The 25377-nt window shown below is 35.6% G+C and overlaps 2 long non-coding RNA genes across 2 annotated transcripts; one reads left to right on the forward strand and one right to left on the reverse strand.

Annotated features, from left to right (window-relative positions):
- Window positions 1-828: 828 nt before the first annotated feature.
- On the forward strand, window positions 829-1506 carry LOC121223118 (uncharacterized). The gene is made up of 3 exons (XR_005920515.1): window positions 829-888; window positions 1182-1232; window positions 1360-1506. It is a non-coding gene; the product is annotated as an uncharacterized lncRNA (long non-coding RNA).
- Window positions 1507-10355: 8849 nt separating this feature from the next.
- LOC107963418 (uncharacterized) lies at window positions 10356-10606 on the reverse strand. The gene is made up of 2 exons (XR_001701911.2): window positions 10538-10606; window positions 10356-10456 (listed from the first exon to the last, which is right to left on the reverse strand). It is a non-coding gene; the product is annotated as an uncharacterized lncRNA (long non-coding RNA).
- Between the last annotated feature and the right edge of the window lie 14771 nt (window positions 10607-25377).

Here is a 25377-nt window from a genome sequence, read left to right on the forward strand (position 1 = left end):
TTAGTTGAGAGAATAAAAACAAAATAACAAGCAAAGCAGGGTAGAGGCAAAGGCAGAAGCAGAAGCGACTTTGCCTTTGGCAAAGAAAGAGATATTACTCGACCCTCTGCCTTTATTTTATTTTCTTACTTTTTTTTCATTTATTTTATTATTTTATATTGTAACATCCCAAAACTTAGGGGTTATTAGAATCGAGTTTGTGAATCGAGAGAGTGTGGTCATGCCTTAATTTTTGAAATTTATCTATACATTTTTAGAAAATAAATGAGGTATTGGTTTGTTGGTTAGGTGTTAGTGAAATGTTCCTTGAAACCCAAGTTCAAATCCTTTCTCTCTCTCCATTTTAATTATTTTGCAAATTTTGCCAACCCTAGTATGCGACATGCCTTATTTTTAAAATAAATATAGTAAAATCATTTCAAGAATGAGGAAAAAGCCTAATGGTTAGAAGAAATATGAGAAAGCATGGAAATTAAATGAGATTTCAAGTTTGAATTCCTTCCCTTGTGAAATAATTAAATTTTGCAAAATCTCTTGTTTTTTCATGTGTGTGCCATCCATACCCTTGAACCCTAAGAATAAATATAACTTTTTATTGTATTTTTCAGCCTTTAATTCAAATTTTACCTACCCAATCCGTTCATTCTCTTCCTCTCATTTTTTCTCTTCAATTTTCTTTCTTTCTCCCATTGTTGTTGTCGCCTACACCTAGTTTTACCATCTCTTTCTTCTTTTTCTTTTTTCCACAAGATTTGTTAACATATTCTCCACCATATTGCTGTCATTTTTTCTCATTAAAATCAGCACCAAATCTAAAATCTTGAACTCCAAGATCGATCTCGAACATTGCCAAGAAAGTCCCATTGTCATTTCTCTCAACTAGCTTGGGTAAGGTCTCTTCTCTCTTCAATTTCTTAATTAATCTTATCCATTCAAAACCTAAATTTCTAGATCTGGAATTTTGGGGATTTTAAATGATTTCAGAGGAATTTTTCCAGAATTTAATGAGATCTCAAACCGTTTTAAAATTTAGCCCCAATTTTGGTCACCATGGGTGGTGGTGCGTGCGCCTATGTGCAAGAAAGGGGGTTGTTTTGTTTCTTGATTCTTGCCTATATTTTTTCATCATTAATTTGAGTTCTTGAACCCTCCTAATCATCTTTTAAACCCATTTTAATTAGGTAAAAACGTTCTTGATTGATTAGCCATTCGGATCCCACAAATCGTGAAGCGTAAGTGCAATTAAGGGTAACTAGTTTGTTATTTCGACATAATTGTTGGGTAAAGGTTATGATTTGATTAAATGAATGAATTTAGTCGTTAATTAGCTACTGATTTTCTAGTATATTATTGAATTAGGTGCTGACCCGAATGCCCCAAACCATCCGTAAAGGCGAAGAACGATTGTACGTACGGTTTGCATCAATACAGTGTAAGGAATCTAACTAGTTTGGATTCATAAGATAGTTATCATTTCAACGATTGGTTTGAACTCATAAGTGGGTGTTTGGGGGCTTTTTTAATGTTAAATTGATTGAATTTATACTAAATTTTGGTTTAGATTCATTTAAGGAATTATTAAGGAAAATTGGAAGATTCGCTAGTGTGCTGCAAGGAACCGAAAAATAAGGTGTGGGTCCTAGACTCATAAAATTGTTTGAAAATGTTAAATATCCTGTTATATATGATAAATTAGCTTGTTGATTGGATTGTCTTAATAGCCAAATTATTGATTTTTTGAGTGGCCGAACCAGGTATGTTTCGAGCCTTAAAAGATTGACATGTTGGCAAAATTTCTAGTTTGATAGTATGGATGTTTGATAGAGTTTGTAATTGTATATTTGAGTTATGAGATATGAGAATGTTTGACTGAATGATATAATGTGTTGAGATATTAAGCTTATGTATGATTTAAACGCATGAGATATTTGTTATATTGTGTATTGAAAAGGGTGCTATTTATGCACAATGAAAATTCGTAAAGTATGTGAAATTGAACGATATTGATTGATACCAACAAAATGGTAATTTGAAAGATTGGAACACTGTTTCCATTTACTGAAAGTATGTGATTATTGAGGACATGCTGAGCATGTCAAATGAACGTGAAAAGTATTAAGATATGATTATGTATGAGATTGTTTGACATATTGCATATGCATTGGGTTGAGATTTTGTGGTAAACGGAGGAGTTTCGTGGAGTACCGACAGCATATTAAGTCCGCATTATTTGTAGTCAGTGCATTGCACCTGGAGTACCAAGGGGATTGGCGATTTTATCGCATAATATATGTTATTGGCAATTGTATCGCACTATTTGATATCCGACAGATTTTCTGCATTACTGATTATTCAGTGGTTTTACCACATCGAGCTATGTTCATAATGTTTTGGAGTTTGGCAGACGGGTTCTAGGGAACTCGCGGTATGTAGCGGATGGTATGGGTAGGAACCTTTTTGCATTGCATCATGTGCACGACATATTCGAATGTTATTGATTTATGCTACACATTGTATTTTGTTGTATTGAATGGTATCAAAATTAATGATTGTTACTCGAATGAATGATAACCTATGCTCATACACCGTTTGACATCAATTTGATAATGGTTATGTAATGACATGAAATTCCTATGATGGTTTTGTTTTCTTCTGTTAACCTAATATTTTCACTGTATTTGATGTTTTTGCCCATTTAAATAATTATTCGACTCACACTGAGTTTTTCGTAAGCTCACCACCAATAGGGTTTAACTTTTCAGGTAAACCTCAAAATTATGACCGAACTTGGCATTCATAGAATCACCTTGGACCTCAGATTATTATTTTACAATTAAGTGTTATTAAGTCTATTTGGTTTTGGCTTGTAATTTTTAACTATTTCTGGTCTGTGGCTTAGTAACTTTTCTTTTGGGATTTTTGCATGCATGAATTACTCAAGCATAATAATCGGATAATGCATTATATCGGGCTTAAGTAAAATTTGATACTATTCCCTAGTTTTCATTACATTGCAAAGGAACTGTTTTTGAAAAACAAATCGATAAGGCAACTAAGTTTCCAAAATGACTTGAAAAATGGTTTTTTTTCATTGCATTAGTTTAACATCTAGTTTTTTTTTAAGAAGAGCAACAAGTAAACGGCTTTTCTAAAACAACATTGTCAACAGTAAAATGAATTCTAAGCATATACGACCTAATGAATGAATGCTTTTAAGCTAACTCAAAGTACAACTACGATTTTCTCTAAAATGAGTTTATTTAAAGTCTTAAAAAGTAACATAAGTTAGCTTAGCCATTTCGGTGGCTAATGTAGCCTTCTCAATCCATCCATAACGTCTAGGCCGAGTTTGAGAGGTTACATAGATTTTTGGGTTGATTTTATAAATTTTAAAGAGTTTGGGCTAGCTTTTAAATGATTTGGGCCAAAAAAAAGAGTGTTTTTTTATGTTTGGATATTTGGCCTGAATATTTTAAATATCAACTCAATCAGTTTTTTATCACTTCAGTTGTTCCTTGATTCGCGAGTTGCAATTCTTACCAGTTTGTGATTCAATTGATTCTTTCTCTCGTTTAGATCAATATGCAAATTGGTTCTTGATCTAACTAATCGATCTAGTGTAATTTCAAATGTAACTAGGTTTGGGCCTTTCTTGGTCTTGTGGCTCATTCCTCCTTCAATAGGTGCTTTGGGCCTCTTCCTTTTCATCAGGCTGTTAAGTTCCATTAACCTAGTTAAGAATTAGGTCAAATGAATGTTTAGGGTCCAACAATATTATTTTTGGGGGTGTCTATGGTTGTTTTTTAATCAACCATTTTCTGTATGGATCATGCTACAACAATTTGAGCTTTCTAGAGTGACTTCGAGATTGATTTTTCTTTCATTGCTCCAAATGGTTTAAAATTGGCTAAATTGTGTAAGTTTAGCATCAAAATAGTTAAAAATAAAGATGTGTCCTAAAATTTATCCAAGTTAGATATTCTGTAACAAAATTACAAAATCTGATGAAAAACATTTGGGATTTGCATGAATTAAAGATTAGAAATTCCTAAAAAAAGTCTATATTGGAGTTATCAATGACTTATAGGCCTTTAGCATGAACCACAACAATCAAGTTCCAACTATATATTTCAAGCATACTTCCAAGAATCACATTCAAATATTTCAATTTCAACCCTTCATTAATTTAGCTATCTTTTCTACCTCATTTTATATCATTCCACATGCCAAACATATAAGAATATATTATCATTTAATTTAGCATGAAACATGACTAATACCATACATTTACCAAGTCACTAAGGATCATATTACACAAGATGATTATATGACATTTGTGAAGTAGTAAAGGTTTCAAAATGCCAAAGTGCACACTATGACCCTTATATACATGCCACAAATTTAAACTCAAAATAATCGTATAACTACCGATTTCGATGATAGTGTGAGCTTTAAGATGATCTAACTAGGTAAGTTTCGCAAAGTGACAATCCACAAGGAAAAGATAATAGAGCTAACTAAAGATATTATGAACCTAAATTAAGCATTGCACTTTTCAATTATGCATCTACTAGTTGTCGTCTGGTTAGGATCGCTCAGCTGATCTAAGTGCACCCAACCATGTATTAATGAAATGCATCATGATATTAATTAAAAACATAATCAACTGAGGCACAAAACATGTTAACATGAATTAAATAAATCTTATTAAATTAATATAATCATCCTAGCAAATTGGAATTAAAACTTCATAGTTGATGTCAAAAACATAAAACTCAAAGAAAACATGTTTAAAATAAATGACAAGAGGAAAGAGTAAACTTAGTTCGGCAGCCTTTCAGATCTATTTTGACTGATGTGTTCAAATCTGTTCAGTTCAGCAGCCTTTTGGATCTATTTTGACTGATGTGCTCAACTCTGCTCAGTTCAGCAGTCTTTCAGATCTATTCTGACTAGAGCGCTCCTCCGTTCTGATTGAAGCTTATTTTGCTAAGTGTTTAGAAGGTAGCCAGCTAAAGATTGCTTTTGACAAAGCTTTTGAGGCTAAATATTGGGGAAGGGATGGACGGCTATGCAAGGGAAAAAGGGGAAAAAGAGTTGAGAGAAAACTAAAGTGAGTGAGAGAGGAATGTTGAGTGATGAGAGATGAATGAGAAGTGAAAGATGGTAAGGTATTTATAGGTGAAGGTAAGGGTTTGAGTTTACTAAAAATAGGTTTAAATTTCCTTCCTTCACTCTCTTATGTGGCCAGCCATGCTTCAAGGAACAAGGGATAACCAGTCTTCTCCATTTGAATTTCAATTTCAAGTTAAAAATAGCTATAGAGTGGACGGTTTCAACAGAGAAGCTGTTGGGCTGAATTCTGATTAATTTCCAACTATAAGGACCTTCAAATTAATTATCCCAAAACATATTTTGGGCAACTAGCTTTAAGTGTCGAATTTGGGCCCTTAGTTCCCCTAGTTAGACAGTTCTTCAGTCTAAAACGTAGTAGACATGTCCATCTTTTATCACCTTCTTTATTGGGTCAAGTAGTCTACCTCATGCCTCAAATTGCATGGTCTTGTTGTACACATAAATTATTTGTACTTGCCCATGCTTTATTTATTTGAATCATGTCTCCAATGGACCTCCTACATAGTGAAAAATATATACATTAATAAATTAACATGAATTAATATAAAATATGCATGAAAATAATATAATTAAGCATAATTTCACATATTTTCTAAATTCATGTCTAAAATTACTAATTAAGTAAAATCCATTTATTTCAATAATAATTACTCAAGATAAACACATTTATTAAGTAAAAAAGGTGGTAAAAATATATAGAAAAACCCTATATAATTTTGAGTTTACACATGTTAACCGTATCATAACATTTTACTTAGTTCACACGAGTATCAATTTCCAAAATTTTCAATATCATCCCTGTGATCATTTTCATTTACATAATACACCCTGAAGAAGCGGTCACATTACAGGTTTCCATATCCTGAAATCATTCTTATTTATATATTTTGTACCCTCTTTTATTACATAATAATCAGTTACCATATAATATTTCATTCAGTCCCAATCTAGCCAAATATGTCAAATTTCATAATAGTTCATCTATATAGAAAAATTCATTTATTAAATTAAACAAAAGAATACACATATAATACAAAGAGGGGTAGTAAGTTTTATACGAACTTACCCATTTGAAACACCAAAAAAGTTGATTCTTCAGGGGCTGATCAATAATTTTAACTTTTCCTCGATTAACTCTACTTTAATCTAATTCTTGATCTATACAATTATTTTATATAATCAATCAATACTAAACATTCTTATATTATGACATGATACGAATGAACCTATATGAATTTAATTTTTTGAAATCACTAAAATTTTACACTTTATTCAATTTAGTCCCTAAACTCGAAATAGTCATAACTTTCAATTTCAAGCTTCAGATTAAAATCCGATTTCATATATACTCATTAGGGACGTTATACTTTCTATCTCTAACCTCATTTCATGACAAGTTTCACATTAATTAAATTTGGTCCCTAATGTAACAAAGTTAACAAACAAGCTAAATTAACTTTACAATCTAGTCTTTATCATAAACTAAGCTTAAAATCCATCAATTTAAAGTCTAATTCTTCAAGAAATCAACAATAGTAATTTTCTAAAACTTTAACAGTTTCACAAATCGGCATATGGGCTAGCTAAATCAAGTTCTCATGGCCTCAAATTTATAAAAAAAAAATAGAAAAGAGCTTGAATTTACCTCCAAATTAATGGTCAAATGTATCAAATGCTTGGAAGGTTTTTTTTTCTTCTTACTTGGACGGTGGTTTGAAGAAGATGACAATGGTTGTATTAACTAAAACTAATGGAGATTGACATCATCTTCCATTAATTTTCACAATATAATGATTTATTAACCATATTGGCCCTTTAGTTAATTGTTATTTCAATCCCCAAATCTCTTGTCAATTAAAAACTTATAGCGATTGAATTTTACAATTTAGTCCCTAAGCCTTATTTAACTAATAATTTGACAAAAATACTAAATAAGTATTTAAGATACTTTTATATTAGCTTTTTAAATATTAAAAAAGAATATTTACAGATTCGGTTTACGAAAATAAGATTCAGAAACTGCATTTTTCGATACCACTAAAAATGGAGCCGTTACAATGTAAGATGGACAAAATTTTTGACATATTGATCAAAATTTTGTATCATGTATTTGACATAATTAAATAATACTCTTTAATCCATGGATTTATTCATTTAGTATTTCTTGCTTTGACTATTTGTATTAATATAACAATCTTAATGGAAAATAATAAAATCTCTTCTTATTTTATATATATTTAACTGAAACCTTTAAAAAACTTATATCTAGACTGGGTAGCCTAGTACTATGACATGTATATAATTTTAAAAATTCAACATGTATCATACAATTTAATATTTTTTAATTTGGTAAAAGTTATATTATTTTACAATTTCTATTGAATTGCATTCTATAATTTATATTAAAAATAACTACAATAAATAAGAGGTTTTTACAAAAAAAAATCTTTTTACTGTATTTAATTTTACACGATTAAATTAATCAGTTTATATTCAAAATTATATTAACTTAGTACAATTATATTAATTCCATGGATACAAATACCAAATTAATGGGATACAATTATATTAAATTTTCAATTACTCTAATAATAATATTGAATACTCCAATAGTAACACTTTAGTACTTTTGAATCAATATATGAATTGTGCTTTATATAAAAATAATAATTATGCAAAATCATTTATCTACATATTTGTTTTTTTTACTACCTACGTCAAATATTCATATTTAAAATATTATATTTTATCTTTGATTTATTATAAATAAATATATGTTTTTCACTGCTTAGAATATCATTGTGTTTTATTTTTCTTCATGTTAATTCCTTAGAATGAACATGATCTTTTGTACCATTTCATTTTTGTGTATATAGTGTGATTTAATTAAATCATTTCGTATCTTTTCTTCCTTTTTTTTTTAAATTGTTATGTATATCAAACAGCTTTAAAAAAATTTCATTCGTCTATTTTTCTTTTTTACATATTTATTTTTTAATATTTTACTATACTTTTATTACACAACTATCAATCCCTATCCCTTTTCTTACCCTATCCCAAATATATTTCCATAAATAAAACTTTTCTTACCTTTGAGAAGAAAAAGAAAAATGCTAGCTGGTTTCATAATAATATTTTTCTTGATGTAGTTGCACTACACCAAAACAGGCTTTTAGCGGCGCTTTTTTAGGCCTTTAGCGACGCTTTTCAAAGCGCCGCAACAGACGTCGCTAATGAATGCGCCGCTAACTTTAGCGGCGTTTTTAGAAATAAACGCCGCTAAAGGTGTTGGTCTATAGCGGCGCTTCTAGCACAAACGCCGCTGAAGACTAAGACCTTTAGCGGCGCTTTAGTGGAAGCGCCGCTAAAGACCCTGATCTTTAGCAGCGTTTGTGCTAGAAGCGCCACTATAGATCAGGGTCTTTAGCGGCGTTTTTTTCTCAAATGCCACAATAGACCCTGATCTATAGCGGCGCTTTGACCACAAACACCACTAAAGAACTTAATCTTTAGCAGCGTTTTCCCCTAAAACGCCGCAATAGACCCTGATCTATAACGGCGCTTCGACCACAAAACGCCACTAAAGAACCTAATCTTTAGCGGCGCTTTCCCCAAAAACGCCGCTAAAGACCATAATCTTTAGTGGCGCTTTTTCCACAAACGCCGCTAAAAACCCTTATCTTTAGCGGCGCTTTGACCAAAAACGCCACTAAAGGCCAACACCTTTAGTGGCGTTTTTTAAAAAAAAACGCCACTAAATTTGGCAGATTTGTAAAATAAATTTTTTTATATTTTCAGCCCTCCTGTAAAAACAAATCAGAAGAAATCATATCTAAACCAGCCAAAAGTAATAAATCTATATATTAAACAAATAATAAATATCAATAAATAAATAAAATTCGTATTATTCTTACAAAAATGTTAAAAGTTAAAATGATAATTAAAAGTCAAAATCGAAGTATATTTACACGATAGTCTAAGATGGCGGCTGTTGCAACTGCTGAAACATCTTCATCATGCTCTGAAGCTGCTGCTGGAGTTCATCAAACTTTTGACGCTGCTCTGCTTCCCTCGCTGCAGCCTCTGCTTTCCTCGCTTTAGCCTCTGCTTCTCTCGCTGCAGCTTGTACTTCTCTAGCTGCCGCCTCTGCTTCTCTTGCTGCCACCTCTGCTTCTCTTGCTGCCGCATCTGCTTTAAGCTGCTGCTGGAGTTCTTCATACTTTCATTGAACCTCAGCTTCTCTCGCTGCTGCATCTGCTTTCAGTTGTAGCTGGAGTTCTTCATATCTTTTTTGAACATCAGCTTCTCTCGATGTTGCCTCCGCTTTAAGTTGTGTAATTTGCTCAATTGTTGTCGCTTGCATCTGAGCCATCTGGTCTCTTAACCTCTGAACTTTAGCTTCGGCTCGACTCCCCGAAGGCATATATTGTTGCGAGCTAGATCCAAAATATTGGGATGGGTTAACAAAAGATCCTTGAAATCGAACCCGACCATACCTTTCAGGACCCAAAACTTCAGTGATAATCCGGTTATCAATGTCGTCAATATGAACAGAACTATCACTGGAAGCAATCGCTTCGTACTTCGCCTTTTTATCCTTTAATTTTTCCTAAAAAATAAATCCTATAGTTAGGAACGCAATATATATTAAAAAAACCCAATGCAACATAACTTAACAATATTTGCATTACAATAAATGAAATAAATCATTAGAAAATAAACACTATAAATTATTAAAACAATTTAAATTGTATTAATTAAGCAAACGTACCATAATTTCTGCAGCTTCAGGAGTCATAGGGTTTCCATCTTTCTTCCTATGTGTAATGCCAAAAAGTTGAAGGCGTCCAACTTTTTGACCGGACGACAGTTCCTACAATACAATAGTAAAAATATTAATGTAAGTAAGTAATAAATATTTGCCAATATTAAAAAATTGAAAATACCTCTGCATGAGCTACACACGCAAAACTTTTCGACCCAGCTGTGTGAGTGAATTTTTGTTGTTGCCTACTTTTTTTCCAACTTCTTCACAATCCTACATTATGAAATTATTAGTACGTTAATTAGGAAATACTATACACCAAAGTAATTACAAAATTTTATAAGTTACACATACCTCTCCTTTCTTCGAAGTCCAAAATCTAATGACCTCTTCCCACTGGTACCTCAGCATTCCCGGCGGGACATTTTGTAATCTCTCCACGAGTGTTGTTTTCGTCTTAAAATAGTCTTTCTTTAAAGTTCTCTTATGGTCTCTCCATCTTTTTCCCAATGCCTTCTTTACATAAGCATCGGAGACCTCTAGAGCAAATCTCGCCTACAAAAAACACAACTTAAGAAAGTAAATGTAAACGAAACTTAAACCCAAGTATTATAAATGACATACACGTTTTGTTACCTTAATGTTATCGAGAGCTTGGTTCTTGTTACTCTCGGGCACTTTATGCCATGACTCAAAGTTAATTGGCAACATATTTGCATTCCGTGCTAGAATGCCCATGTATCCTGCTAAAAGGCGAGCTTCTGATCCAACAGGCTGACCGAAGCTATTACTGGATACTTGGACACGCTCGACTGGATCTAGGTCGTATAAATTGCTCAGTACCGTACGTCCGCGACCTCTCCGCGTCTGACCAGTTTCATCTGAAAAATAAAAGTATTGTCATATACGAAAGTTAAAAAAAAAACAAACAAGAAGTCAACACACATGTAAATTAAATGTTAAATTACTTTGAACTTCTATAGGTTCCTCAGGTGTAACCGGAACATTCGAAGATCCAATAGCAGTCTGTTGTTCAGTGCTATTTGTTTCCGCCGAGTTTGGAGTACCTTGAACAATGCGGTGCGATCGCACTTTTCTTCTAGGCATTTTATCTGCAATACAAATAAATTAGTTGAAAACTTAGTATACAATTACAACAATAATATCACATATAAAATAGTTGAAATGTCATCATTCGTAGATGTAATTAGATAATCGTAAAAGCTTACTACATTATAATTCGTAAATCTCTTCATTCGTATCCTGGCGGACCCATTGAAATTGTGTACTAGTACTAGGGATGTTTTCGTTTAAGTTCTGTTCTGGAAATGGCAAAGTTTGTGTTCTGTCGTCAATGTCATCTCTACTTTCACTTCCCATGTCAAACAAGTCTCTAGGGATGTTACGGAGTACAACGTACCAACCCTCATCAGTTGGGTCTTTTGAGTAAAAAACTTGTTTGACTTGAGAAGAAAATACATACAGCTCATCAATCAATTGTTGTCCTGTGTGAATCAATCGAGCAAAGTTTACCATTGTGAAACCAAATTGATCTTGCTTGATTCCACGTGCAGTATTAACATCGGCCCAATCACCTCGAAATAAGACAACTTTCCATTTGCCGTAGTAATCCAACTCAATTATGTCAGTAAGAAGTCCAAAATATTCCACATTTCCCTCTACAGGATTATTGTCCCTAGCACTAGCATAACTTGTAATTGAGGAATTAACCACTATTCCACAATTTTGCGTTCTCCTCAATCTCTCGCGATATTTTGTATGAAATCTGAATCCGTTTATGAGGAACGCACTATATCTTTTAACCACCTGATTTGGACCTTGGGAAAGCCATTTAACTTCGTCGGTGACGTTCTTCCCACTCCAAACCTATTGAATGGAAAGTAAACTGAGTAATTAAAAATGTTTTGAGTAAATATTATTATTTGTCGGTGAAAGCTCCAATTACATACCGTTTGGCTTAACCATTCATGAAAAGATTCTGTAAATAACTTATTGATATCTCGATGTTGTGTTCTTCGGGAGCGCGAACGAGATCTCAATATTTGTTTGTACTCACTATGTTAAAAATATGTTCACTTTGTTAGACTATAAACAATTTTTAAATGATGAATATTTATCAAATTTCTAGAACTTACTTGCGTAAAGGTTCGATTGATTCGTGGTGAAACAGAACATATCGATGTGCTTGAACCCACGATAAATCATCTAATTCTGCAATTTCAACTTTACCGATTGGTTCTCCAAAACTTTGGAACAAATAAGTCTCGGCAAAGTTATGATCCGTGAGTCCAGCATTTCTATTTGGTCTGTTCAACCTTGTTTCAACATCTTCCAAATATCTTGAACAGAAGGTCATACATTCCTCTGCCAAGTAGCCTTCAGCAATCGATCCTTCTGGATAACGCTTGTTGCGGCAATAAGACTTTAATTTGGATAGGAACCTAAACACGATATACAACATTATCAAAAGTTGTAACTAAAGGCATATAAGTGAATAGAGGAAAATTTTAAAAATTGTAATTAACACCTTTCTACGGGATACATCCATCGATAGAAAACGGGTCCGCCAAGAATTGCTTCATGCGGGAGATGGATTATCAAGTGAACCATAATAGTGAAGAAAGAAGGTGGGAAGATTTTCTCCATGTTGCATAAAGTTAAAGCGGCTCGATCCTGTACCTTCTGAAGTTCTTGAACATCCAAAACTTTGCCACAAATGACTTTCATTATATTGGATAGTTCAATTATACAAGACGTCACCTTCTTCGAAATACAACATCGTAGAGCAACTGGCAGTAAATCTTGCATTAAAATGTGATAGTCATGTGATTTTAGCGAATATAGTCTTCGATCTTTAACACTAACACGTCGAGATATATTAGATGCATACGCATCTGGAACCTTTATATCCTTCAACACCATGCAGAACACTTCTTTCTCTGTCTTCGACATTGAGAAAATAGAAGGTGGCAACCGATATTTATCATTCGGAAGTGGATTCGGATGAAGATCGGGTCGAATTCCCATCTGAACTAAATCAAGTCGACTTTGAAGATTGTCTTTTGATTTTCCGTCTACATTTAAAATTGTACAAACAATGTTCTCGCAGACATTTTTCTCAATGTGCATAACATCAAGATTGTGTCGTAAAAGGTGGTGCTCCCAATAAGGCAACTCAAAAAAAATACTTCTTTTTTTCCACAAGTCCGCCTCATTAGGATCATCCTCTTCATCGGATTTATCATCAGCTTCATCATTTGATCTTTTATTTCTTTGCGTGTTTGCCGGTTGATTCATCTTCCCATAACTGAAATTCATATCTTCCAACATTAACAAGATTTCAGATCCACTTGTCTACGAAGGAGCTTCTCTGAACTCTTCAGTACTGTCAAATGTCGAACTCTGAGATCTAAGTCTATGATTTTAAACCACCGACGATGCCCCATGTAAGAGAACTTCTTCCCATTGTATAACCATTGCGAACATGTTTGTGCAGCACAACAAGGGCACGCATAACGACCCTTGGTACTCCAACCGGATAAATTGGCATAAGCGGGGAAGTCATTAATGGTCCACATCAAAGCTGCATGTAAATTAAAGTTCTCCTTTCTCAGCACATCATATGCCTCGACACCAGCCCATAATTGTTTTAACTCTTCAATAAGTGGTTGTAAATAAATGCCGATATCATTCCCGGGCCCTTTCTCTCCAGGGATAATTATAGATAAGATAAGGGAAGATTGTTTCATGCAAATCCATGGAGGCAGATTGTAAGGAACAAACACTACTGGCCAAGTACTGTATGCAGTACTCATGATCTTGTAAGGATTAAATCCATCAGATGCTAGGCCAAGCCTCACACTCCTGGGATCGCTTGCAAAGCTTGGAAATTTATTGTCAAATGATTTCCAAGCTAAAGAATCTGCCGGATGCCTTAATAGTCCATCATCGGTTCGTCCTTCATGGTGCCACGTCATTGACTCCGCTGTCTTCGACGACATGAAAAGCCTTTGAAGCCTTGGTATCAGCGGAAAATACCGCAAAATCTTGACCGGCTTCTTTCTTGGCTGTGCATCATTTTCATCGTCGTTCCCATCTTCTGTGTTTCTATTTATCCAACGGGATTCACCGCATACATGACAGCACTGTTGGTTTCTCCGATCGCCCCAGTACAACATGCAATCATTCGGGCAACTATGGATTTTGTTGTACCCAAGTCCTAAGTCTTTTATCATTTTCTTCATATCTTTGCATGACTGAGGGATTTTTGCAAACGGAAACATTTCTCTCAAAAACTCTAACAGCATTGTCAATGAGTTCCCGGTCCACCCTCCCAAACATTTTAACTGGAAAAGACGAATGCAGAAAGACATTTTTGAAAATTTCGATCCCTCATATAGTTCTGAGTTCATCTCATTAAGTAGCGCGTAGAACTTTGCCGCTTCTCCATTTGGCTCTTCATGATGTACACTTTCTCTGGGTTCGGTAAAAGCATTTCCACCGAGATTACAATCATCAGATAGCACAAAGTCGGGTGGGAACGACTGTAAACCATGACTGTGAATATTAAATGCTTCCCGAAACATCCCTTCCATGTCATCCCCTCTAACAGACTGATGGTAAGCAGTACTATCATAAGATACATCCATCCTTGAAGAGGAAGTACTAGGCGGGCATTCTCCATGAAAAAATCATTGTTTATAACCACGAACAAACCCATCAACAATTAGATGCTCGTATACAACTTCACGATAATGCCAGTTTATGTTGACACACTTCTTACACGGGCAAAGAATCATGTTCTCTTGGCTTGCATATTGAAATACAAAATTTAGAAATGTTTGTACTCCATTTCGATAACCGTCGCTTACCCTTGACAAATTCATCCAAGACCGGTCCATTTCTTATTTCTTGAAGCCTAATCTTGACAATAAATTGCACGGGTTTAGGATTTAGGAATAAGTATAATTAAGCTATGTAAGTTATGTATTATGTAAGTTATTTATTATGAAAACTATGTAAGTTGTGTATTATGAAAATTATGCTATGTAAGTTATATAAGTCATATAAGTTATGTATTATGTAAGTTATGTAAGTTATTTATTATGCAAATTAAGTAAGTTATGTAAGTTATGTATAATATTAATTAACTAAGTTATGTAATTTATGTATAATATTTATGTATAATATTAATATAAGTTATGTATAATATTAATTAATTAAGTTATGTAATTTATGTATAATATTAATGTAAGTTATGTATAATATTAATTAATTAAGTTATGTAATTTATGTATAATATCACATCATCCCATCTTTAAAAAGAAATAAGTCACAGCAAATTATGTAAGATAACATATAAGTTTATGTAAGTTATGAATGTAAGTTATGTATGTAAGTTATTTAAATTATTTAAGTTGTGTATTATATAAGTCACGTAGGCTATGTGTTATGTATGTAAATTATGATTTAGAAACGCTTTAAATTTTTCAAATATATCAATATAATTTTAATTAATATATTAAAACTGTATATAAATATATATATCAAAGATGTTTTAAAATATAACTTTGAAAACATTTCATTTAAAATATAATTTTGTAGATTTAATCTCTGGAAAATTCAAAGATCGTTACGATATGATGTATATTTTGTAGCTTTTATTAATTCAAACAACAAATTATGTTAGTAAAAAAAAATTGACTTCGAATTACAAGATATAATTAATTTGTTTATATTTATGAAAACAATTTTTGTTACTAAAGAAATAATACTTTGAATTGCCATTACAGAATAAATATATTTCGAAAAAGTATATTTTTATTTTAATAGAAAATATAAATAAATATACAAATTTATTTGTATGTAAAAGATTATTAATCATTAACGAATTCCCATTATGTAAGTTAAGATCGATAATTAATCATTATTTTTCCAGTAAAATTTATAATGGCAACACATAATATTGGAAATCGATGATTTATAAACGCTAAACCAATAAAACGATTCGCCCATCATTGGACACGCACTCAAATATATAAAGTTGTTTAAGAGTTGTATTCCGAATTTTAATAGTTTAAAACAATTGCCTTTGCCGAATATCTTGAGCAGAAAATTTAAACATCAAATAATATGTAATAAGTTGCAAAGTAAAATGCAAATTTAGCTAAAATGGTAATTAAAACTCCCATCTAAAAATGAAAAATAATAATTAAACTATACAACTAAAATATAATAACATATAAAAATTTAACAATTTGACTTTTTTTTATAAGAAACCTAAATAGAGAAAAATAGGAATAAATACCTTAAATCCACTCATTTCCGAAGCAAATCCTGGAAAAAAAAGACAGAAATTGTGACAGCCCAAAATTGACCCTAGTCGGGAAGTGGTTTCGGGACCGCTAAACCGAGTCACAATAATAATTAGATGTTATATCCTATGTTTATTTCATGTGAAAGTGCATGTGTGAAAATTTCATGCTTTGATTTTGCCAATTGTGAGTGAAATTTTGAAATGTGACTCATGTGAAAATTTTTGCAAATGCTATAGGCTAATTTGTAGTGGCCAAATAACTTATAGTATGAAATAGGTGGATTTGCATGTCAAATTTCCCACCTTAAAACAAGGTGGCCGGCCATGATGGGCATGATGAGCAATTGTGCAATTTTTTTTATGGAAATTATGGCATAAGTATGGCACAAATAAAATATGTTAATTTGTGTCATAAAATGTTGGGATAAAACAAATAAAATAAGGGGCATGGGCATAAAATAATGAAAAGGAGTATGGTGAATACAAAAAAAAAATGTATGTGTAGTTGTTTGTCCCCCCCATTGCCGTGAGCTAAAGAAAAGAAAGGAGAGAATTTTTGTTCATCCTTTTCTCATCTTCATACTTGCCGAAACTAGAAAGAAAAACAAAGAAAAAAATTTCTCATCCTTTGGTTCATCCTTGGCCAATAATTTTAAGGAGGAAGGAAGAAGAAAGGTGAAGAGGTTCGGCCATGCATGTAGCTAGGCTAAGGTATGTTTGATGATGTTCCATGAGATGCATGCATGTTTTAGTTGTTAGCTTGAGTTCTACCTAGCCCATGGTCTAAATCTTGCTATGTGATGGAAATGACACTTGACCATGGATGCATCATTCTTGGTTGATGTTTGATGTGGTGGTGATGAGACATGAGGATGAGTTAAGATTCGACCTAGGTAGAGGTTGTGTTAATGCCATTGCATGCTAAATATGAAGCTTGTTAATGATGCATGTGATGATGACTTGATGATTCTTGAACCTCCTTTTTAGCATTTTTGAGTGAACACATATGTGCATTGGTTGCTAAATGAAGAAGAATCGGCTAGCAAGTTGTGTGCTAAGGCCGAATGTAACTTTTACATGTTAATGAGCAATGCATGTGTTAAATCGATGGGAAGGGAGAGGATGCTTTACTAGTGTGTATATGTGTGTATTAAGTGTTGAAATCGGCCCCAAAAATAGACATGCATATTCGGCCAAGGAGGAAAAAAATTAGCTAATATGTTGTGTTGATGCATGATTTCACATGTATGTGACTTTAATGTCTAATGTATAAATATGGGCTAAGTGCCTTGTGTTCATCTTTTCGATGCCTAAATGATGAAATCAATTTATTTGTTTAATTAAGCTCAAGAGCAAAGGGGAAATAGATCCGATAAAGGGAAGGAAAAAGTGGTCGAATAGTTAGCGGAATCGTTCGACAACACCCAAGGTAAGTTCTTGAGTAAGAGAGCTTAAATTACGATGTGATTAAATCATGTTTTAAGCAAATGAAAATCATGCCCTATGTGTGGCTATTGAGCCGAATGTGCAAGGATGATATGTGCCTTGTGTTTGAGTTTTGCAAATGAAAATGAAATACGAATGTGCCATGAATTATTGTTAGATGTGCATGATTAATTGAATGCTGTCCGGGCTAAGTCCCGAAGGCTTTGTGCTAAGTGACTATATCCGAACTAAGATCCGAAGGCATTTGTGCGAGTTATTAATTCCGGGTTAAGTCCCGAAGGCCTTTGTGCGAGATACTAATTCCGGGTTAAGTCCCGAAGGCATTCGTGCGAGTTTTAAAATCCGGGTTAAGTCCCGAAGGCATTGTATGAGTTACTATAACCGGGCTATGTCCCGAAGGCACTTGAACGAGGAGCTATATCCGGTTAAATTCCGAAGGTACGTGTTTGGAAATGAATGAGCTTGCTGTAAAATTCCAGCTAATACTCGAAAAACATCCCAATATTGGGATATGTTACGTATGTGTTGAATTTAATCGAGCCCTTACAAATAAATATTCGCTCAGTTGATTAACGAGCTACCGGCCTTCGGCTAAGTTGGTCTTTTGTGTATGTACATAAGGGTTAACGTTGTGAAGTAAGTTTGATATCGGAAAATTGTGTATTATGAAATATTCCGTTTAGCTAAATGTGTGCTATTCTTTCGTTATGCTGGAATTCCTTGCTCAAAACTTACTAAGCATAAATTGCTTACTTCGTTCCATTGCTCCTCTGTTTTATAGATTTTTGGTTCTCCAGCTATCGGACTCAGGATCTTGAAGTCGAAGTCGCCCACACTATCAAAGGCTCTTTTGGGTACTCTTTTGGTTGAACTTTGATATGGCATGTATAGGACGACCCATTGTTGTTTTTCGAGTACTTTATGTGATGTATAAGTTTTGGATAGCCATGCGAAAATGGCTTATATGTGTTTGAGTATAATGTTATAATCATTTGGTGTGGATATGCTTGACAAGGATTGGCCACGGGGATGGTTAATCACTTTCATAAATTGTGCCATTTATGCAAAAAGGGCTAGTTGAATCATGGAAACCATGAAATAGGTAAAGCCCACCTTAAAGGCAGATGCTGACAGCAGCAGTGACGTAGATTTGGAAAATCACTAAAAATAGTAGGAATGGAATTAAATAGTGAATAAATTATGTAAACAAACCTTGAAGAATCTACTTTCATAGGAAAGTAACGAAACAAACATATGGACAGTATGTTAAGAGATATTCAGGTTCTCGTGAGACAGGGCCAGAACGGGTTCTGGATTCCTTGTTCCGACTTTGGAAATTGATTATAAATTAACCAGAGATAATTAGGAGTCATACCATATATGTATAGATTCCTCTATGAGTCTAGTTTCTATAGAAATAAACGGAATCAGTATTGGAGCACTGTACAAGGAGATATCCAAGTCGTAATGCGCAAAGGTCAGGGTAGTCGATTCCTGTAACATGGGAGACTTTAACTAATAAACTGTACTAATTGGCCCTATCAAAAATTCTAGAAAAAAATATGTAGATGGGCATATGAGTTTAGTTTCAGGGAAAAATCACGAAACTGATTTTCGAGTTGTGAAGCTCAAGATATGATTTTTAAAGCGACTAGTACACAGATTGGGCAGTGTCTAGAAATTTTTCAAAGTTTGTTAACACCTCGTGTTCGACTCCGGTGTCGGACTCGGGTTCGGGGTGTTACATTTTATTGGTATCAGAGCTACGGTTTAGTCGATTCTAGGACTACCGTAATGTGTTGGGTCTAGCTATACATGCCATTTTATGTGATTACTTGATAGTGTGGTGATTTCTGACAATTGTAAATGTGTTTATTTATAGTAATGGATCCCGATCGTGACCGAGAGGTAGCTGATGATCTTGAGAGTGTAGCGCCTGCTCCCGCACAAGGGACAGTGCCGGCAGACTCTCAACCTAATGCTAGTAATCCGAATGATGAAGCTAGACAAGCATTCTATAGCGTGATGAATGATTGGTTCAACCAATACATTCGAACTAATATGGCTGTTCCACAACCTCCATTCCCGACAAATACTACCCCCGCACCTACAATACCACCGGTAACGGACCAAATAAGGTCAAATAAGCCCCCAGTTGACAGAATCCGAAAACATGGGGCTACTGAATTTAAGGCTATGGATAGCGATGATGCCGAGCAAGCTAAATTTTGGCTGGACAACACTATCCGGGTACTCGATGAGCTATCTTGTACACCCGATGAATGCCTAAAGTGTGCTATCTCCTTGCTACGTTATTCTGCCTACTATTGGTGGAGTACTCTGACTTCTGTTGTGCCCCGAGAGCAAGTAACTTGGGAGTTTTTCCAAACTGAGTTTCGGAAAAAGTATATCAGTCAGAGGTTTGTTGATCAAAAACGGAAGGAATTTCTTGAGCTTAAGCAAGGCTCCATGTCGGTTACTGATTACGAGCGAAAATTTGTTAGACTTAGCAAATACGCTCGGGAATGTGTTTCGTCCGAAGCTATTATGTGTAAACGCTTCGAGGATGGGCTGAATGAAGATATAAAAATGTTCGTTGGCATTCTTGAAATACGAGAGTTCGTAGTACTTGTTGAACGAGCTTGTAAAGCCGAAGAGCTTAGAAAAGAAAAGCAAAGAGTTGATGAGGGAACTGGAGAGTTTCGTAAAAGATCCTCGGGAAGGTCTCTTCAACAGACATCGAAGAGATTTCGGGATGATGCGGGCCAGTTTAGAGGCACTTCGGGCTTTTTTTAGACGAGATCGTGATCGACCCCTTGTGGGTACACGAGGCACTTCAGTCGCCAGTGTTGGGAATGAACGTCGAGACAGAACGAAATGCCGATATTGCGGTAAATGGCATTCGGGGAGTTGTAGATTCCCTGACCGCTCCTGTTACAAATGCGGATCAGTTGACCACTTCATTAAAGATTGCCCGAGGTTGTCGGGACAGAATGTAAATCAGAGTGGGAGACCGGGTGCTACCACTGCTCGAGGTAGACCATCTGGAAATGCGGGCAATGATGGTGGTGGTCAGAGAGGATCTAGAGATGATATAACCAGATCCGAAGCTCGTGCGCCTGCTAGAGCTTATGCTATACGTGCCCGCGAGGATGCTTCTTCGCCTGATGTTATTACCGGTACATTCACTCTCTTTGATACTAATGTAATTGCTTTGATTGACCCCGGTTCTACTCATTCTTACATATGTGAAACCTTAGCATCCAGTAAGACTTTACCTATTGAGTCTACTGAGTTCGTAATTCGGGTGTCAAATCCCTTGGGTCGTTACGTGCTTGTCGACAAAGTGTGTAAGAAATGTCCCCTGGAAATTCGAGGTTCCTGTTTTCCGGCGGACTTGATGCTTTTGCCGTTTGATGAATTTGATGTTATCCTTGGTTTGGATTGGTTGACCGCGCATGATGCGGTTGTGAATTGCAAGAGCAAGACTATTGATTTGAGGTGCACAAATAACGAAGTAATCCGAATTGAGTCTGCGGACTTGGAGGGGATGCCAGCTGTAATATCAGCAATGTTGGCACAGAAATATGTAAGAAAAGGGTGCGAAGCATACCTTGCGTATGTACTTGATGACAAAGAATTAGAAAAGAAACCCGAATCTGTGCCGGTGGCTTGTGAATACCCGGATGTTTTTCCGGAAGAATTACCGGGTTTACCACCTGTTCGGGAGGTAGAGTTTGGTATTGAGCTTGTACCTGGGACTACGCCGATTTCGATAACTCCGTATCGTATGGCACCAACCGAGTTAAAGGAGTTGAAAGCTCAGTTGCAAGAATTGACAGATAGAGGTTTCGCTCGACCAAGTTTCTCACCTTGGGGTGCACCAGTATTGTTCGTGAAAAAGAAGGACGGAACCATGAGGTTGTGCATTGACTATCGTCAGCTGAATAAAGTGACGATAAAGAACAAATATCCGTTGCCACACATCGATGATTTGTTCAACCAACTGAAGGGAGCCTCAGTGTTCTCAAAAATAGATTTGAGATCGGGCTATTATCAATTGCGAATTCGAGATTCAGATATACCCAAAACTGCCTTCAGAACGAGATATGGTCACTACGAATTCTTAGTGATGCCGTTTGGGCTCACTAATGCCCTGCGGTATTTATGGATTTGATGAATCGGATCTTCAGACCATATTTGGATCGGTTCGTAGTTGTGTTCATTGATGACATTTTGGTCTATTCAAGAGATGAGACCGAACATGCTGAGCATCTGAGGCTAGTGCTGCAAATTTTGCGGGATAAGCAGTTATATGCTAAGTTCAGTAAGTGTGAGTTCTGGTTAAGAGAGGTTAGCTTCTTGGGTCATGTGGTATCCGCGTCGGGTATTCGAGTTGACCCGAACAAAATTTCAGCCATACTTGACTGGAAACCTCCGAGAAATACTACTGAAGTTCGGAGCTTCTTGGGGCTCGCCGGTTATTACCGACGATTTGTGAAAGGTTTCTCGATGATAGCCACACCAATGACGAAGCTACTTCAAAAGGATGTTAAGTTCGAGTGGACGGAGAAATGTCAGAAAAGTTTCGACCAACTGAAAACTCATTTGACTGAAGCTCCAATTTTGGTGCAACCCGAATCAGGTAAAGAGTTTGTCATTTATAGTGACGCATCCCTACTTGGGTTGGGTTGCGTATTGATGCAAGAAGGTCGAGTCGTGGCCTATGCGTCGAGACAATTGAAGCCACACGAGAGGAATTATCCGACCCATGATCTCGAACTAGCTGCCATCGTGTTTGCTTTAAAAATATGGAGACATTATCTGTTTGGTGAGAAGTGCCATGTATTTTCGGATCACAAAAGTCTCAAATATTTGATGACTCAACGAGACTTGAATCTGCGACAAAGACGTTGGCTTGAGTTGTTGAAAGATTACGAGCTTGTCATTGATTACCACCCGGGAAAGGCTAACGTGGTTGCGGACGCCTTAAGCCGGAAGTCATTGTTTGCTTTACGAGCGATGAACGTGCATTTGTCTGTTCTACCAGACAATGTGTTAGTAGCTGAATTAAAAGCTAAACCATTATTGACTCATCAAATTCGTGAAGCTCAGAAAGTCGATGATGAATTGGTTGCAAAATGGGCTAAGTGTGTTCCGAACGAGGAATCGGAGTTTCAAATTGATGATGATGATTGTTTGAGGTTCAGAAATCGTTTGTGTGTTCCAAGGAATTCGGAACTCATTTCGATGATTCTGAACGAAGCCCATTGTAGCCGAATGTCAATTCACCCGGGGAGTACGAAAATGTACAACGATTTGAAACGTCAATTTTGGTGGCATGGTATGAAACGGGACATCTCCGACTTTGTTTCGAGATGTTTGATATGTCAACAAGTGAAAGCGGAACATCAAGTGCCTTCAGGATTACTCCAGCCGATCATGATACCCGAGTGGAAATGGGATCGAGTCACAATGGACCTTGTGTCCGGACTGCCATTGTCAGCAAGTAAGAAAGATGCAATTTGGGTTGTTGTCAATAGACTAACTAAGTCGGCTCACTTTATCCCCGTGCGTACGGATTTTTCATTGGATAAACTAGCTGAATTGTATGTTTCTCAGATTGTGAGATTACACGGGGTACCGATTTCTATTGTGTCGGATAGAGATCCGAGATTCACCTCGCTATTTTGGAAGAAATTGCAAGAAGCTTTGGGTACCAAGCTGCATTTTAGCACCGCTTTTCATCCACAAACCGATGGTCAATCCGAGCGGATAATTCAGATACTTGAGGATATGTTGAGATGTTGCATCCTCGAGTTCAGTAGTTCATGGGAACAGTATTTACCTTTGATTGAATTCGCTTACAATAATAGTTTTCAATCAAGTATTAAGATGGCACCTTACGAGGCCTTGTACGGTCGTAAATGCCGTACACCATTGTTTTGGACCGAGCTCGGTGAAAGTAAAATTTTCGGAGTTGATTTGATTAAAGATGCTGAACAGAAAGTAAAGGTAATCCGTGAAAGTCTGAAGGTAGCCACAGATCGTCAGAAGTCGTACGCGAATTTGAAACGAAAAGACATCGAGTATCAGGTGGGAGACAAAGTGTTCCTTAAGGTTTCACCTTGGAAAAAGATACTCAGGTTTGGCCGTAAGGGCAAGTTGAACCCAAGATTCATTGGGCCGTACGAAATCTCCGAACAAGTTGGTCCGGTTGCGTATAGATTGATTTTGCCCCCTGAGCTTGAAAAGATTCACGACGTCTTTCATGTTTCGATGCTTCGACGCTATCGATCTGATCCATCGCACATAATTAGCCCATCAGAGGTTGAAATTCAAGACGATATGAGCTATGAAGAAGAACCGATGCGTATCCTAGCTCGTGAAGTGAAGGAGTTGCGAAACAAAAGAGTTCCGCTAGTAAAGGTGTTATGGCTCAAACACGGGATCGAGGAAGCTACTTGGGAGACCGAGAGCTCGATGAAAGAGCGATACCCAAACCTATTCACCGGTAAGATTTTCGGGGACGAAAATTTCTTAAGTGAGGGAGAGTTGTGACAGCCCAAAATTGACCCTAGTCGGGAAGTGGTTTCGGGACCGCTAAACCGAGTCACAATAATAATTAGATGTTATATCCTATGTTTATTTCATGTGAAAGTGCATGTGTGAAAATTTCATGCTTTGATTTTGCCAATTGTGAGTGAAATTTTGAAATGTGACTCATGTGAAAATTTTTGCAAATGCTATAGGCTAATTTGTAGTGGCCAAATAACTTATAGTATGAAATAGGTGGATTTGCATGTCAAATTTCCCACCTTAAAACAAGGTGGCCGGCCATGATGGGCATGATGAGCAATTGTGCAATTTTTTTTATGGAAATTATGGCATAAGTATGGCACAAATAAAATATGTTAATTTGTGTCATAAAATGTTGGGATAAAACAAATAAAATAAGGGGCATGGGCATAAAATAATGAAAAGGAGTATGGTGAATACAAAAAAAAAATGTGTGTGTAGTTGTTTGTCCCCCCCCATTGCCGTGAGCTAAAGAAAAGAAAGGAGAGAATTTTTGTTCATCCTTTTCTCATCTTCATACTTGCTGAAACTAGAAAGAAAAACAAAGAAAAAAATTTCTCATCCTTTGGTTCATCCTTGGCCAATAATTTTAAGGAGGAAGGAAGAAGAAAGGTGAAGAGGTTCGGCCATGCATGTAGCTAGGCTAAGGTATGTTTGATGATGTTCCATGAGATGCATGCATGTTTTAGTTGTTAGCTTGAGTTCTACCTAGCCCATGGTCTAAATCTTGCTATGTGATGGAAATGACACTTGACCATGGATGCATCATTCTTGGTTGATGTTTGATGTGGTGGTGATGAGACATGAGGATGAGTTAAGATTCGACCTAGGTAGAGGTTGTGTTAATGCCATTGCATGCTAAATATGAAGCTTGTTAATGATGCATGTGATGATGACTTGATGATTCTTGAACCTCCTTTTTAGCATTTTTGAGTGAACACATATGTGCATTGGTTGCTAAATGAAGAAGAATCGGCTAGCAAGTTGTGTGCTAAGGCCGAATGTAACTTTTACATGTTAATGAGCAATGCATGTGTTAAATCGATGGGAAGGGAGAGGATGCTTTATTAGTGTGTATATGTGTGTATTAAGTGTTGAAATCGGCCCCAAAAAT

This window comes from Gossypium hirsutum, chromosome D11, assembly GCF_007990345.1.
Source record: "Gossypium hirsutum isolate 1008001.06 chromosome D11, Gossypium_hirsutum_v2.1, whole genome shotgun sequence".
Classification (NCBI taxonomy): Eukaryota; Viridiplantae; Streptophyta; class Magnoliopsida; order Malvales; family Malvaceae; genus Gossypium; species Gossypium hirsutum.